This window comes from Pan paniscus, chromosome 12 (assembly GCF_029289425.2).
Source record: "Pan paniscus chromosome 12, NHGRI_mPanPan1-v2.0_pri, whole genome shotgun sequence".
Taxonomy (NCBI): Eukaryota; Metazoa; Chordata; class Mammalia; order Primates; family Hominidae; genus Pan; species Pan paniscus.
In genome coordinates this window covers 117,420,916-117,437,508 of record NC_073261.2, presented here as the reverse complement: position 1 = coordinate 117,437,508, position 16,593 = coordinate 117,420,916, and the positions used below count along the sequence as shown (strand labels likewise).

General features: G+C 42.5%; 1 pseudogene; it reads right to left on the bottom strand.

Moving 5' to 3' along the window:
• Positions 1–1,395: 1,395 nt before the first annotated feature.
• On the bottom strand, positions 1,396–3,066 carry LOC106634433 (large ribosomal subunit protein eL30-like; annotated as a pseudogene).
• Positions 3,067–16,593: the final 13,527 nt, after the last annotated feature.

Sequence of the window (16,593 nt, the reverse complement as noted above, 5' to 3'; positions counted from 1 at the left end):
CTGTGGTCCCAGCTACTCGGAAGGATCGGGAGGCAGGAGGATCACCTGGGGTTGGGAGGTTGAGGCTGCAGTGAGCCAAGAGCACACCACTACACTCCAGCCTGGGTAACAGGGTGAGACCCTGTCTCAAAAAAAAAAAGAATATTGCTGTGGTTTATCTCCTACCCATCAAGCCCACTTTTAAGAGCAAATAACTTAACTTGCTAAGAATTAAGGCAAGGTGGCCGGGCACGGTGGCTCATGCCTGTAATCCCAGCACTTTGGGAGGCCGAGGCAGGCAGATCACGAGGTCAAGAGATCAAGACCATCCTGGCAAACATGGCAAAACCCCGTCTCTACTAAAAATACGAAAATTAGCTGGATGTGGTGGTGCGCGCCTGTATTCCCAGCTACTCAGGAGACTGAGGCAGAAGAATCACTTGAACCCAGGAGACAGAGGTTGCAGTGGGCCAAGATCGTGCCACTGTACTCCAGCCTGGCGACAGAGTGAGACTCCATTTCTCCATCTCAAAAAAAAAAAAAAAAAGAAAGAAAGAAATAAGGCAAATAATGTGAATATATGAAACACATAAATGAATATAGAGTTCAGAAGGGAATTGAGGCTGGGCAAGGTGGCTCTTGGGAGCCACCTTGGGAGCTCCCAACACTTTGGGAGGCCGAAGCAGGTGGATCACTTGAGGTCGGGACTTTGAGACCAGCCTGGGCAACATGGTGAAACCCTGTCTCTACTAAAAATACAAAAATTAACCAGGTGTGGTGGTGTGTGCCTGTAGTTCCAGCTACTCAGGAGGCTGAGGCAGGAGAATTGCTTGAACTCGGGAGGCGGAGGTTGCAGTGAGCTGAGATTGTGCCACTGCACTCCAGCCTGGGCAACAAAGCGAGACTCTGTCTCAAAAAAAAAAAAAAAAAAAAAACAGGAGAACTTGATAAAAGGAAGTGATGAAACTCAGGCAAATTCAAAAATGGAGGCTTGCGGAGTCAGAAACGTCAGCAAGTGAATGAGCGCCAGGCCCACTTAAAGCAACTCCCATGGGAAGGGAATTCTTGGAAGAGTCAAAAAGCACTATATAAATTCAGTTAAATTTAGAAAGGACTTTTGGAAATTAAAATGAAAGGATTTTCAAATTTAGAAAATCCATCATCAAGCTACAAAGAAAATATATGTTGCACCCTGGATCATGGTCTGGTTGACCAGGCAGATGTAAAGTCTACTCTAAATACAGAGCAGAGGCCAGGCATGGTGGCTCATGCCTATAATCCCAGCACTTTTGGGGGCTGAGGCAGGTGGATGGCTCAACCACCAGTTGAGTCTAGCTAAGCCACTTCCACTCACTGCACCTCCTATTCTTCACCTGCAGAATGAGCTTGCTGGATTCTAACACCCAACTGCTGCTCTCACACTCTAGAATTCTTAGACTCCCGGTCATCTTTGAGAGATTCCACACTGCCAAGAAAATTATTGCAACTATATGAAACACTGGCTTATCATGACCAGTGTCAGGGAGTCCTGATGTTCACCTGGCCCTGCTCTTCTGCAGTTACCAAGCTATAAAAAGTTAAAGACTGAATGTGTAGATATACTAGGAAGCAGACCTGTTCTGTGCTTCTCCAGAAATCAGAATTAAGGTGAATGAGTGGAGGCTAAGTGTGGTGGCACACGCCTGTAATCTTAGCACTTTGGGAGGCCGAGGCGGTAGGATCGCTTGAGCCCAGGAGCTCAAGACCAGCCTGGGCAACATGGCAAAACCCCGTCTCTACAAAAATACAAAAATTAGCCAGGTGTGGTGATCCCTGCTTGTGGTTCTAGATACTCAGGAGGCTGAGGTGGGAGGATTGCTTGAGCCTGGGAGGTGGAAGTTGCAGCGAGCAGAGATCATGCCACTGCTCTCCAGCCTGGGAGACAGAGGGAGACCCTGTCTAAAAACAATAAAAGATGAATGAATGGAAATTATCGGAAAGCAGACTTCAACTCATCATGAGAAAATTTACTTTGAACACTACTGAAAATATCACCAATTATGTGCTGCATATTACTTTGGACCTATTACTATGCTAATCACATTTATACATATTTATTCCTCATAACCAACCAATAAATCAGATACTATCCCTATTTTAATATATCAGGAGATGGAGGCTCAGAGACGTCAATTTACTTGCCCAAAATTACGTAGCTAATAAGTGGCAAAACTAGAATTCAATAATGCTTACAAACTTTAAAAATCTTTGTTCTAGACCACTATGCTATATTGCCTCTATAAAGCCACCCCAAAATATCCAGGATTGATTGGGATTCTTAAATCTGCACATTGATGTTGTTCATTGGCAGTAGAAAATTTCAGCCAATACTCCTTTTTAAAAATGTTTTAAAAACAAGCTCTGGCAAGTTTTATTAAAGAAAAATTTTGAGGCCAGGCGCGATGGCTCAAACCTGTAATCCCAGCACTTTAGGAGGCCAAGGCGGGTGGATCAAGAGGTCAGGAGATCGAGACCATCCTGGCTAACACGACGAAACCCCATCTCTACTAAAAATACAAAAAATTAGCCGGGCGTGGTGGTGGGCGCCTGTAGTCCCAGCTACTCAGGAGGCTGAGGCAGGAGAATGGTGTGAACCCGGGAGACGGAGCTTGCAGTGAGCCGAGATCGCGCCACTGCACTCCAGCCTGGGTGACAGAGCAAGACTCTGTCTTAAAAAAAAAAAAAAGAAAAGAAAAAAGAAAAATTTTGCATAGTATACTTCCCACCAGTCTATTCTGGCATGCTTCTAATATGAGAATCACCTGGATCAATGAGAGCCAGTGAGCATACTCTGTAGTATTTTCCACATGCTGTGCCCAATTCAATATTATTGTCACTGTAGTGATGGACACCAGTCCGGCCAGCATTTCATAGTACTCTATTTTGGATTTCCTCAAAGCTGGGCAGTTGTTAGAGAGGATGACCAATTTCACTTTGCCTTGTCTGATCAACTTCAGAGTCTGCTTGTACCCCAGCATGTACTTTCTACTTTTCATAAGTAGAGTTGATCAACTCCAGTGACTTTTTCATCTTCTTTGTGGCTACCATCTTCCTGCCTAGGTGTGGGATGGCCCCCAACCAAGAGCAGTCACCAAGACGGTGGAAAGTGAGAAAGGCACCCATACCTCTTGAGATACTCTCTTTTTCCATCCACTCTTTTCCTTCTTGACTCTGATTAAATTTAAGTTAGACTTTATCATGTTAGCCTCTCTAACTTACTGTATATCTTTTTGTCTCTCTTTGCTGCATCCTAGATTTCTTCTGATTTAACTTCCAGGTCATCAATTCTCTCTTCAGCTGTGTTGAATTGGCTATTGAACCCATCCACTGAGTTTTAAATGTTGGCTATTGTCTTTTTAATCTCTAGAAGCACTATTTAGTTATTTTTGAAATCTAACAGTAGTTTCATCTTTTCCGAGATATCTTTAGGCTAATCTTTACTTTTTTAAACATAATAAATGTATTAGTTTCCTATTACTCCTATAACAAGTTACTACAAACTTAGTGGTTTAAAACAACACAAATTTATTATCTTAAAGTTCTAGAGGTCAGGATTTTGAAATCAGTTTCACTGGGCTAAAATCAAGGTATTGAAAGACCTTGCTTTCTTCTGGAGGATCTAGGGGAGAATCCATTTCCTTTCCTTTTGTAGCTTCCTGAAGCCATGTACATGCCTAGGCTTGTGAGCCCTTCCCCCATTTTCAAAGTCAGAAGTGTAAGATCTTATCTCCTCTCTGACTTTTGCTTACATACTTAAATTTTTTCTCTCAGCTCTTCTTGCCTTTCTCTTATAGAACACCTGTGATTACAATGAGCCTACTTGGATAATCCAGAATAATCTTTCCAATCTCAAAATCATTCATTTCATCATATCCACAAAGTTCCTTTTACCATATAAAGTAACATTTTCACAGGTTCCAGAGACTAGGATGTGGACATCTTTGAGGAGCCATGATTCAACCCACCACAGTAAGCACAGTTATTTTATAGTCCATGTCCAATAATTTCAAGTTCTAAAAGTGTTCCCAGATTTGTTTTTGTTGTCTGTTTTTCAGATGGTTCCCACACGTGTTGCTTGCTTCAGTATGTGCTGGGTTAAAAAAAAATGATGCCCAATAATAATTTACCTAACATTTTTAGTTGTTTTTATTAGGAGTGTTTGGGCTGAAAAATAGCCCACTATAAAGAGAAATTAAAATTCAAGCCTTCCAACAATAATGATTGATGTATTGCCCACTGACAGTATGGCAATCACTGTCTTGATGGCATAATGTACATTCTATATAGGAAAAAGCCATGGAAGGGACTGCAGTAGGAAGTTCCCAAACCCAGGACAATTCAAGTAGGGATAATGAGAGCTGAAAGGTACATCATGTTTACTGGGGAAGAAACCTTTAAAATTAGATGTTTCAAAATGATAATGGGTCTGTGCAAATACCCTTATAATTATTACTAAGGAGTTTCATGCCCTTCACACATTCCTTTAGTCACTTATTATTCAGCAGGCATTTTGTCGAACACCAATGATGTATCTATCCATTACTCTGCAGGTGAGTAAAAATACAAAGATGAATACAAACAATCTCTGACCTTAAGGAGATCACCAATTACTTGGGAAAACAGACACAGATACTGTTAGGATACCACGTGGTGGTTTGAGTGCAGTGATGAAGGAAAACACAGAGGAGGAGGTGCCTCACCCAGGCTGAGGGTTTAGGGGAGGCTTGGTGAAGACAATGATGCCTGAGCTGGATCTTAAATCATGATAAGAGTTGTCCGGGTAAAGGCTGGGATGGCGGGAAGGGCTATCAGGCAGAGGGAACACCATTAGCAAACACCCAGTGTTTAGTGACAATACATGCATGTGTGGGTTGGGAGTCCAGTTACAAGGAAACTGCAGCAAGTACTGCACTTAGATCTGGTCAAATGGAGCCCTTACCTGAGCCTCTAGGGACTCCATGCTTTGCAGTGCCTTCTTCAAAGTTTTCTGTCCCCTCAGTGCCTGGGACTGATCGGGATATGCAGAGCTAACCAAGAAGAATGCCCCGAGCCTGGACCAGGGATAGTGTGGGCCCTGTCCTCATTTCTACCCTTCAGATTGCTCTTCAACCCTCCAGCCTGCATGTGAGGTTGACCAGATGCCCTGTGGAGCGTCAAGACTCATATTGAAGGTGTTGTCCCCCAGGGCCCAAGTTCTAGGACAACAGCACAAAAAATAGACCGCTCTAGCTGGCCAGCGCAATGTTTCATGGGATCCTGAGATGGGTGACCAGAATGGTGCTGTGCTGACGTGCTGACTTTGGTTGATTCGCACTTGCACTGGACACAGGACAAGCTCAGGTCTCTGAACTACTAAGCACATGGCAGGCACTTGTGCTTGAACCACATCTGTATGCCCATAGGTTGGCTCATGCCTTTCTATGTTCCAACCACATATAGTCTGTTGGCTCCTGGTCTACAGCATCACAGATGGCAGGGGGTGGTGGTGTTCTTTACCTGTGCACCTGCTGTGGCTGGCAGCCAGGGCAGCCACTCCATTCTCTCTGCAGGTCTGTACCACGTGTAGGGCAATTCTCTAGGGAGAACAGTACCTCTCTCCTCCAAGGGCCTTTGAGGCCTTCGTTCCACATTGTCAACAGCCCTTCTGATCAATGTCCTCTTTTGCCTCCATTTTAGGAATGATGTCCTCTCTTGCCTCTGATCATGTGGTGACATTTGTTTTCATAGATTGGTCTTAAGCTATGCCATGTGGTAGGGAAGTGTGCCAGATGAGGAATGGACCTTCTTTGGGTGAATAGGATCACTCTTTGCCCCTCGCCTAGCCTCCCCACTAGTGATGGTTTGTGAAAGGAAACGGTGAGGTCAGCACTGAAAGAGACCATATTCTAGGAATGCGGTAATCATGGCATAAGGTAATCAAGAGAAGACATGGCTGCAAAGCCTTAGACAGTAAGTTTAAGATGACCAGAAAACATTTTCCCGCACACTCTGGGCGAGACTTGCATTTGTGGTCATCATAAACGAATTATGGTGACAGCCTTTAGGGAGACATTGGAAGCCAATATTCACCAGGGCCATGATGGAGGATGCGGTGTCCTAGTAATGATGCACCTAGCATGAAACAAATGACATCAGGGAACTCCAGAGGCAAGTTGATCTATAGTTTCAATATTAACAGGTCCCAAAAAGCCACAGCATTGAGAGCAATAACAGCGTTGCTACTTTCTCCTCATAATGAGAAATGTGAAACTACCCAGTCAAGGCACATCTGACAATAAAGAACTTGACACGATGGCTCCTGGACCTGAGCAGTTAGAGATGGTGGCCAGACATTACGAAGACTCCTCACGTGCCCTAACTGCAGGATTCACAAAGACAAGCCTCTCTTTTCTACCAATGATTCTAAATCTTTGTTGATAAATCATTAAAAGTTATATGGCCCATGAAACTTGTAATACATCTTTAATCAAGTTGTTTATAAACAGGTCCGTGCAAAAATATGTTTGAGATCTAGATGGGTCCAGTTCAGATGAATGGAATCTTTTTTTTTTTTTTTTTTTGAGGCAGGCTCTCGCTCTGTTGCCCAGGCTGGAGGGCAGTGGCACGATCGTGACTCACTGCAGCCTCTACCTCCCAGGCCCAAGCAATCCACCCACCTCAACCTCCCAAGTATCTGGGACTACAAGCATGAGCTACTGCACCAGGATAGCTTTTTTAAATTTGCTTTTTTGTAGAGATGGGGTTTCACTATGTTGCCCAGGCTGGTCTCAAACTCCTGGGCTCAAGCAATCCAACAGTGGCCGAGACAAAATACACAGAAGTTTACTGACATGGCTGTGACTACATTCTGTTCCTCCTCCTGACCAACAAGAGATTTCAGGCTAAGTGGATGTCAATAATGAAATGCTAGGCATTGCATTATGCAATTTAGCTCCCTGGGATTTGTTAGCCAGCTAAGGGAGTGAATGAACTTCTAATATGTAAGAGCTACCCACAGTGACATGGCATCTATATCTCATTAAATATGTTGAGTAAAAACTCAGAACGAACTCAAACTAGGATATGAGAGAAAAACAAAAGTAATCTCAGTATTTTGTTAGAAACTACCCAGGAGTTCAAATGTTTTGTCCCTTATGATGTCAGGTGCAATTAGAAAGCTCCTTCCTCTGGATAACGATGCTTTTGGAAGGAGACCTATGCCTTTCCACCCCCTCTTTTTCTTCTTAACTGTTAAGTTCTGTACAAGGGAATCTAATTTTAGTTCTATTTCTGGCTATGCTACAGTATATCCATGTTTAAAAGCCTTACTTATTTTAGGTAAAAATAACAATTCCACATTAAATAAAGTAGACTTTACAACTGTAGATATACTTAAATTCAGGCACACATGGTTACTGCTAATACCTAAAGAATTAACTATCCATATTAGAAAATTCTGCAGTCTTTATATCCTCTTACAATGGAGGTGGAGTAGAAATTAATATAAATAAAACTGTGAATAATTTATCCAGAAGATTCACTTTTCAATTCACCGACCTTAGATTTTAACTACAATGTCTGCATAGATGCTAGCTGTGTTATCTAATCAACAAATCATGCTGGAGGAAGTGCTTTTTCAGTGACTTTTACTATCAGTATGGGACAGTAAGATGTACATCAAAGACGAACAAGAAACCAGGGCCCCTCTAAAGATTGTTTTCTTTTAAAAAGTAAAACAAAACACACAATAACATTTGGCCAAGCACAGTGGTTCATGCCTGTAATCCCAGAACTTTAGGAGGCCAAGGGGGCACAGATCACTTGAGCCCAGGAGTTTGACACCAGCCTGGGCAACATGGTGAAACACTGTTCCTACAAAAATACAAAAATTAGCCGGGCATGGTAGCATGTGCCTGTGGTCCCAGATACTTGGGAGGCTGAGGTCGGGGAATCACTTGAGTCCAGGAGGCAGAGCTTCCAGTGAGCCGAGATTGCGCCACTGCATTCCAGCCTGGGTGATAGAGGGAGATCCTCTCTCAAGAAAATAAGTAAATAAATACAGACAACACAATAGCATTAAAGTAAAATTTTAGTCAGCAGTCCTAACCTCACTATCCTAACACCATAACGATTTTCCCCACTGTATATGTCTTCCATTCTTTGCCATGTATAAACATTTCCACGTTGGTGCCATCATATGGTACTTAGATGTTTGCAGTCTGCCTTCAAAATTTTATATCACAAAATACTTAACTCACACTCTTAAAAATGATAAAGTGATAAACTATCCTTTTTTTTAAGACATTCTCTTTTGGCTGGATATTTTAATTACATATAAGCTCAGGAACCAGCTGTGATTAACTCTTGCTGACTGGTTTCATTAAGATTCAAGAACTGCTGATTCACATCCAAAAGTGCATTCACTGTGATCAAATCCACGGGACAGAAGTCTGTTGATGTGCTAATTAATAAGACACACAGTTCTTTTTTCAGCTGCTTCATCTTCGAGTACTTTTCCAAACATTCCTTTTGGAAACTAATGTGTCCTTTAACTTTTTTTTTCTCTCTGCCGCTTAATGAGGTCTTGGTTACAATCTGATTCAAGGGAGCCACGCTCTACAATGCTCTTCTGTAAACACAGTCATTTGATAGGTGATTAGTGGCTGGGCAACCCTGGCCACAGCCCCCAGGTCAGCCGGATGTTCTTCTCCCTCTTGGGGCCCTGATGGAGCCAACAATTCTAAACAGTTTTCTAACATGGTGATTGGACTATTTAGAATGTACTTTCATCTTTAGTGGGAAGAGATACACTAAAATACTTGAGATTCCAAAGTATACTCATAGGAATTGAGAAAGGGGAGGAATTAATACACTTGATATTTTGCAAAATATAAAATTGAGAATGAAGACTATTTATGATAACTCATAGCAAATGCTATTTAAATCCAGCATTCCATTCAAGCCCAGCTAATAAGCAGCCCTGTGCCATAGGATATGTGATAGAAAACATATTTGCCTGGATTAATTTTAATCCCAGTTCCACCACTATCTAAATGACCTTAGCACCTAATAACATGGAACATTTATCAAGCCTCCAGTATGGGCCAGTCACTGAACAAAGTGCTTATTTATGAAACATATTTATTCTCACAACCTACAAAGTGGAGATTATTATAATCCCCATTCTACAAAAAAATAAAAAATAAAAAGGAGGCCTAGAAAAATTATATAATTTCTCCACCATTATGAAGCTATAAGTGGCAAGGTCAAAAAATTTTAACTTTAAATTAAAATATAACATGTATAGAGAAAAATGTGCATACCTTCAATGTACAGTTTGGTGAGTTGTCACAAAGTGAATACACTCGTGTAACCACTCATGTAACCCCAGAAGCTGTGCTCACGGCCCTTTCCACAACTACCCATCACTCCTTCCCAAAGGTAACCATTATCCTGGCTTCTAACACCACACCTTGGTTTCGCCAATTTTTAAGCTTTCATGCAAATGAGAATCATACAAAATGTGGCCTTTTGTGTCTGGCTTCTTCTACTTATGGAATGGATTCTTATGTGTGGTGTAAGGTAGTGACCAGGTTTCATTGTATTTTATCCATCACCGTTTGTTGAAAAGCCATCCTGTCTCCCACTGCTCTGCTGTGGTGCTTTTGACACCAATCAAGTGTTCCTGTATGTGTGGGTCTTCTGGACTTTCTGTTTTGTTCTGATCATCTATTTGCCTCTCCTGTGTCAATACCACCTTGAAGTCTTTCCAAAGGCTTGGTATCCAGTTGAGAAATCCTTTCAATTTTGTTCTTTTTCAAAAATTGCTTGGTTATTTGAGACCTTTTGCATTATCATATAACTTTTAGAATCAACTTTGCATTTTTGCAAAATACCTACTGGATTTTTATTGAGATTGCATTGCATTGGAATAGATCAATTTGAGAACTGACATCTTGAGATAATTGAACTTTTAGTCCACAAACATCTCTCCATTTATTTAGGTCTCCTTTTATATTTTTATTATTTATTTACTTAGAGACAGAGTCTTACTCTGTTGCCCAGGCTGGAGTGCAGTGGCAATATCTCAGCTCACTGCAACCTCTACCTCCTGGGTTCAAGAGATTCTCGTGCCTCAGCCTCCTGAGTAGCTAGGATTACAGGGGTTCACCACCACGCCCAGCTAATTTTTGTATTTTCAGTAGAGAGAGGGTTTCCCCATGTTGGCCAGTCTGGTCTCGAATTCCCGACCTCAGGTGATCTGCCCGGTTTGGCCTCCCAAAGTGCTGGGATTACAGGCGTGAGCCACCCTGCAGGCTTTCTTTTATATTTTTAATAATGTTTTGTCATTTTCAGCATAGAATTCTTGAAGATGTTTGTTAGATTTATTTCTAACAAAATTATTTGTTAGGTGACATGTTTAAGTTTTATCTTTTAAAATATAATTTATAATTGTAGTTTTATACAACTGATTTTTGTTAATTGGCTGTTTCCAACAACTTTGCTAAATTCACTTTTTTTTTTTTTTTTAGATGGAGTCTCGCTCTGTCACCCAAGCTGGAGTGCAGTGGCACAATCTCGGCTCACTGCAACCTCTGCCTCCTGGGTTCAAGCAATTCTCGTGTCTCAGCCTCCTGAGTAGCTGGGATTACAGATGCCTGCCACCAAATCTGGCTAATTTTTGTATTTTTAGTAGAGATGGGGTTTCACCATGTTGCCCAGGCTGGTCTCGAACTCCTGACCTCAGGTGATCCACCCGCTTTGGCCTCCCGAAGTGCTGGGATTACAGGTGTGAGCCACTGCTCCCAGCCTAAATTCACTTATTAAATCTAATAGTTTATCTGTCTCTGTCTTATTCTGTTCTTAGAAGAAAAATTTACAAAAATTCACCTTTATACACTTGCTGTGGATTTTAAAAATAAATACATTTTTATTGGATTAAGGAAGTTCCCTCCTATTACCAGTGCTAAGAATTGTTTTATTAATGCATGTTGCATTTTATCACATGCCGTTCCCACATTTATTGAGAAAATTGTGTTTTTCTTCTTTATTCCATTAATGTGGTAAAGAATTATTCAATGATGCTGGGTGCTGTGACTCCCACCTGTAATCCTGGCACTTTGAGAGGCCAAGGCAGGTGGATCACGAGGTCTGAAGTTCAAGACCAGCCTGGCCAAGATGGTGAAACTCTGTCTCTACTCAAAACACAAAAATTAGCCGGGCGTGGTGGCAGGCGCCTGTAATCCCAGCTACTCGAGAGGCTGAGGCAGGAGAATTGCTTAAACCCGGGCGACAGAGGTTGCAGTGAGCCAAGGTCTCACCACTGCACTGCAGCCTAGGCAACAGAGTGAGATTCTGCCTCAAAAAGAAAAAGAAAATAGAATTATTCAATGATGAATCAACTTTGCTTTCCTGGAATAAATCCAATTTGGTTGTGACGTATTCTGTTTTTTATATAATACTTTATTTCAGTTTGCTAATATTTTATTTAGGATCTTTGCATTTATCTCTTTGAATTAAATGGGTCTCTAATTTTCCTTTCTTGTAATGTTTTTATCAAATTTGGGAATCAGGTTCTTCTGGTGTCATAGAAATCTTGAGGAATCTTTTCTCTGTTTTCTAAGAGTTATGTAAAATTGATGATATTTCTTTCATAAATGTTTAGTAGCATTCACTTAAGAAGCCATCTGGATCTGGATTATTCTTTATGGGAAGATTATTATTTTTTTATTTTATTTTATTTTTTTGAGATGGAGTCTCGCTCTGTCACCCAGGCTGGAGTGCAGTGGCACGATCTTGGCTCACTGCAACCTCTACCTCCTGGGTTCAAGTGATTCTTCTGCCTCAGCCTCCCGAGTAGCTGGGACTACAGGTGCACACCACCACGCCGAGCTAATTTTTGTATTTTTAGTAGAGATGGGGTTTCTCCAAATTGGCCAGGCTGGTTTCGAACTCCTGACCTCGTGATCCACCTGCCTCAGCCTCCCAAAGTGCTGGGATTATAGGCATGAGCCACTGCACCTGGCCATGGGAAGGTTTTTAAATGCTGTATTTAATTATTAAGATTTTCTATTTATTCTTGTGTCCATTCTGGTAACTTTTGTTTTTCTAAGAATTTATACATTTCATCAAAACTTCCAAATTTACTGGCATAAAGTTGCTAATAATGTCCTCTTATTTTTTTTAATTTTAATTTTTTTTTTCTTTTTTTGAGATGGAGTCTTGCTCTGTCGCCCAGGCTGGAATGCAGTGGCATGATCTCAGCTCACTGCAAGCTCCACCTCCCGGGTTCACACCATTCTCCTGCCTCAGTCTCCCAAGTAGCTGAGACTATAGGCGCCCACCACCACGCCCACCTAATTTTTTGTATTTTTAGTAGAGACGGGGTTTCACTGTGTTAGCCAGGATGGTCTCGATCTCCTGACCTCGTGATCCGCCCGCCTCAGCCTCCCAAAGTGCTGGGATTACAGGCATGAGCCACCACACCTGGCCAATGTCCTCTTATTTTTTAAAAAAATGCCTTTAAAATATTTCTAGCAATCATCGTTTTCATTCCAGATACAGTTATTTGTGCTACCTCTGTTCTTTTTTATCAGCCTATCAGGAATTTATCAATTAGTGTTTCCAAACAACCAATTTTGGTTTTGTTCATCCTCTATTGTAAATTTGTTTTGTATTTAATGAAGATCTACTCATCTCTTTACTATTTATTTTCTTTTACTTTCTTTGGATTTAATTTGTAGTTCTTTTTCTAACTTCTTTTTTTTGAGATGGGGTCTCGCTCTTGTCACCCAGGCTGGAGTGCAGTGGCGCAATCTTGGCTCATTGCAACCTCCACCTCCAGGGTTCAAGTGATTCTCCTGCCTCAGCCTCCCAAGTAGCTGGGATTACAGGTGCCTGCCACAACATTCGGCAATTTTTTTATTTTTTTTTATTTTTTGAGACAGAGTTTCATTCTTGCTGCCCAGGCTGGAATGCAGTGGCACAATCTCAGCTCACTGCAACCTCCGCCTCCCAGATTCAAGCAATTCTCATGCCTCAGCCTCCCAAGTAGCTGGGATTACAGGCGCTTGCCACCACATCCAGACTCTAACTTCTTAGGTTATATATTTTTAGCCTTTCTTCAGTATATCTCCCTGTAAGCATAAGTTCGGTTATACCTCACAAATTTATATTTTGAATATTTACATTTTAATTCAGTTCAAAATACATTCTAATTTCCACTGTCATTTTATCTTTAACCTGTGGTTTGTCTAGAAGTGTATTTTTAAATTTCCAGAAACACATTGGAATTTTCCAGTCATCTTTTTGTTATTTCCTAGCTTAATAATAAAAGAATATAGTCTGTGTGATTTAAATTCTTTGACATTTTAAAATACTTGTTTTATGACTCAGTGTATGATTACATTCTATAGAAAGGTCTGTATGCACTTGAACTCAATGAGTATCTGCAGCTGTTACGGTACAACATTCTAGGTCATCTAGATCAAGTTTGTTAAACACGTTTTTCAAATCACCTATATTTGTTCTGATGTTCACCTATGTATTCTGTCACTTACTAAAAGATTTGTTAAATTGTCCTACTCTAATTATGAATTTGTTGATTTCTCTTTATAGTCTGTCCATGTTTGCTTCATATAATTTGAAGCTATGTAATTAAGGAGCACACATTTTAAAATTATTACATCTTCCTGCTGAATTGAATATTTGTTCATTATGATGCCCCTCTTTAACTCTAACAATTCTGGACTTACCATCTACTTTGTCTGATATTAGTACGATAGCTTGAGGTTGAACAATTTCTTTCAGTTCCTATTTGGCTGTTAGTACCGTCTACTTTGTCTGATATTAGTACGATAGCTTGAGGTTGAACAGTTTCTTTCGGTTCCTATTTGGCTGAGGGTTTTTGTCATAAATGGAAGCTGAATTTTGTCACATACTTTTCCTGCATTTATTGAGATGATCATAGAGTTTTTTTCCTTTTGTCTGTGGATATGAATTATGTCAACTGTCTTTTCCAGGCATGTTGTTTATTCATTCATTCATCTGGCCATTATCTGTGAGCAGTCATTGCCACCGGGCACTGTGTTGGATGTTGGAGGTGCAGTTCTGACTGTGGGGAAGGTCCCTGCCTTTGTAGAGCTGAGTCTCAGTCTACCTCTTGGGTTCTAAGGTGAGATTGCCAGGGGTCACTGGCTCTGAGGTCTTTGGCTCATATTACTTCTGGTTTGAGGAGTGTGCTGCCCCCATGGACCTGAATCTTGCAGTTCTCTTGAACTTCCCTGGGAGAATGTGTTAAGCCCCAGGTACTCCCAGAAACGAGGCAAATCAGGAGGTATTGGCTGGGGAAACTGAGAGCTAGCCTTGCAGCTACTACTGATAAGTCAAATTTTAACTCTGGGCTGTGATGTAATCCCTGAGGGACACAGCATCTTGTCCCTGGCTTGTCATGGCTAGAGAGTGGAGCTTATAGCCCTGGTATTCACGACTTTCTTCCCCACCCAAGAGGGAGGGGAACTAGAGCTCTTCAAAGATGTTAAAAATTAAAAACAATAACCCCACCATACTTTCTCATTAAAAAAAGAGTCACATCAAATTAGAGAAATCATACTATTAGCCAGGTGTGGTGGCACCAGCCTGCAGTCCCAGCTACTTGGGGGACTGAGGCAGGAGGACAGCGTGAGTGCAGGAGTTCAAGGCTGCAGTGAGTTGTGATCACACTGCACTTTTCAGCCTAGGCGACAGAGTGAGAGCTTGTCTCAAAAAAGAAAGAGAGAGAGAGAGGCAGAAAGAAAGAAAGAAAGAAAGAAAGAAAGAAAGAAAGAAAGAAAGAAAGAAAGAAAGAAAGGGAGAGAGAAAGAGGAAAGAAAGAGAGTGAAAGAGGAAAGAGAGCGAAAGAGAAAGAAAGAGGAAGAAAAGGAAGAGAAAGAAAGAGAGAGAGAGAGGCAGGGAGGGAGGAAGGAAGAAAGAGAACAATATGAAAAAGATGTGTTGCACCAGTCCTGGAGCTGTTGACCATAACACCCACTCTGAGGCCTCTTTTCTTACCCTTGAAACCCCCACCGTCTCTCACCCATGTTGCTGCAACACCTTTGTAGCTGGCTTCCTGCCCCTGGTCTTCCTTCCCGCTAATTCATCCTCTCCACACTGAGCCAGGGGCTCATCCTGAACTAAAATCTAGCCATAAAACTCCTCCACTTCAAATTTCCCACTGGCATCTCAGAACCTTCAGGATGAGCCTCAAACTCCAAGCACGATGAGCACCAGGCCTCCACGGCCCAGCTCCTGCCCCTGCCCCCACCCAGCCTCCTCTCCCCCATATCCGCCTGGCCGTCTGCACCCTGCCACATGAGCCAATGTGCCAGGACCTCATGCCCCTGCGTCTGCCCACACTGTCGTGTGCCCACCACCTGCATCTTGGTGGGCTTGACTTCCCAGCAGTGACTCTGTGCAACTGCCACTTGAGTAGTCATTGAAACGAAGCCCAACCCTTCTTCCCACCTCACACCCAACACAGTCACCTGACTACCGGATTCAGGCTCGGGTTGACCACATACTTACTGAGCACTAAGACCCTGGCTAGAACCCTCCACACACACCATGTGGATCGGTGACATTCGGAGCTGCGCGGTGCCAGAGCAGGGTCTCAGAACTAGAGCAGCTCAAGCAACCCAGGCTCCGCTGGCCTCCTCCTGACGGGATGCTTGGCTCCTGCTGTGGAGCTGCAGAAGTGCGCGGCTACCCAGCAGGCCGGGCTCCTGACCTGCCAGCACTCTTGGCAATTCTCTGTGACTCTGAAGTCCTCCTTTGTGAGAGTTGGAGGTCTGCCCCTCCAACGCAGGGCATGTAGTCCAAACCCCGAACCATCTCCTTAAATCTCTCATTCCTGCTCTGGTGCGCACAGAACACTTGCTGAAAGCAGGCCTCCTCATGGGAGAATTCACACTCATGCTCCAAACCTTCAGCTATACATTGAAAACCAATGGTGCAGAGTCCCACAGCAGCAGGAGAAAAGGATGCACTGGAGGCTTGGTGGTACATACAAATTTGTACAGCAAGTCGGTATGAATAATGATATAGTGGAATATGATGATTCTTGAGCCTTCTAAAGAAAATAATACTAGCCAGGCACAGTGGCTAACGCCTGTAATCCCAGCACATTGGGAGGCCGAGGTGGGCAGATTACCTGAGGTCAGGAGTTCGAGACCAGCCTGGCCAACATGGTGAAACCCCGTTTCTACTAAAAATACAAAAATTAGCTGGGCATGGTGGCGCATGCCTGTAATCCCAGCTACTCGAGAGGCTGAGGCAAGAGAATTGCTTGAGCCCGGGAGGCGGAGGTTGCAATGAGCCGAGATTGTGCCACTGCACTCCAGCCTGGCCAACAGAGTGAGACCCTGTCTCAAAAAATAATAGTAATAATAATATATGTTCTTCTCTTGCTTCTCAAACGAAGGTACCTATGTGCCCTGCGGATTTGGGGAGCCAGGCCAGAGAGTGGATGTGTATCTTCCTGAGGGGTTAACTTCACTCAAAGATTTGAGGTGAAACCAGTACCTTAACTGGTCAGTCGGTGACTGAAAACAGTCCTTCTAT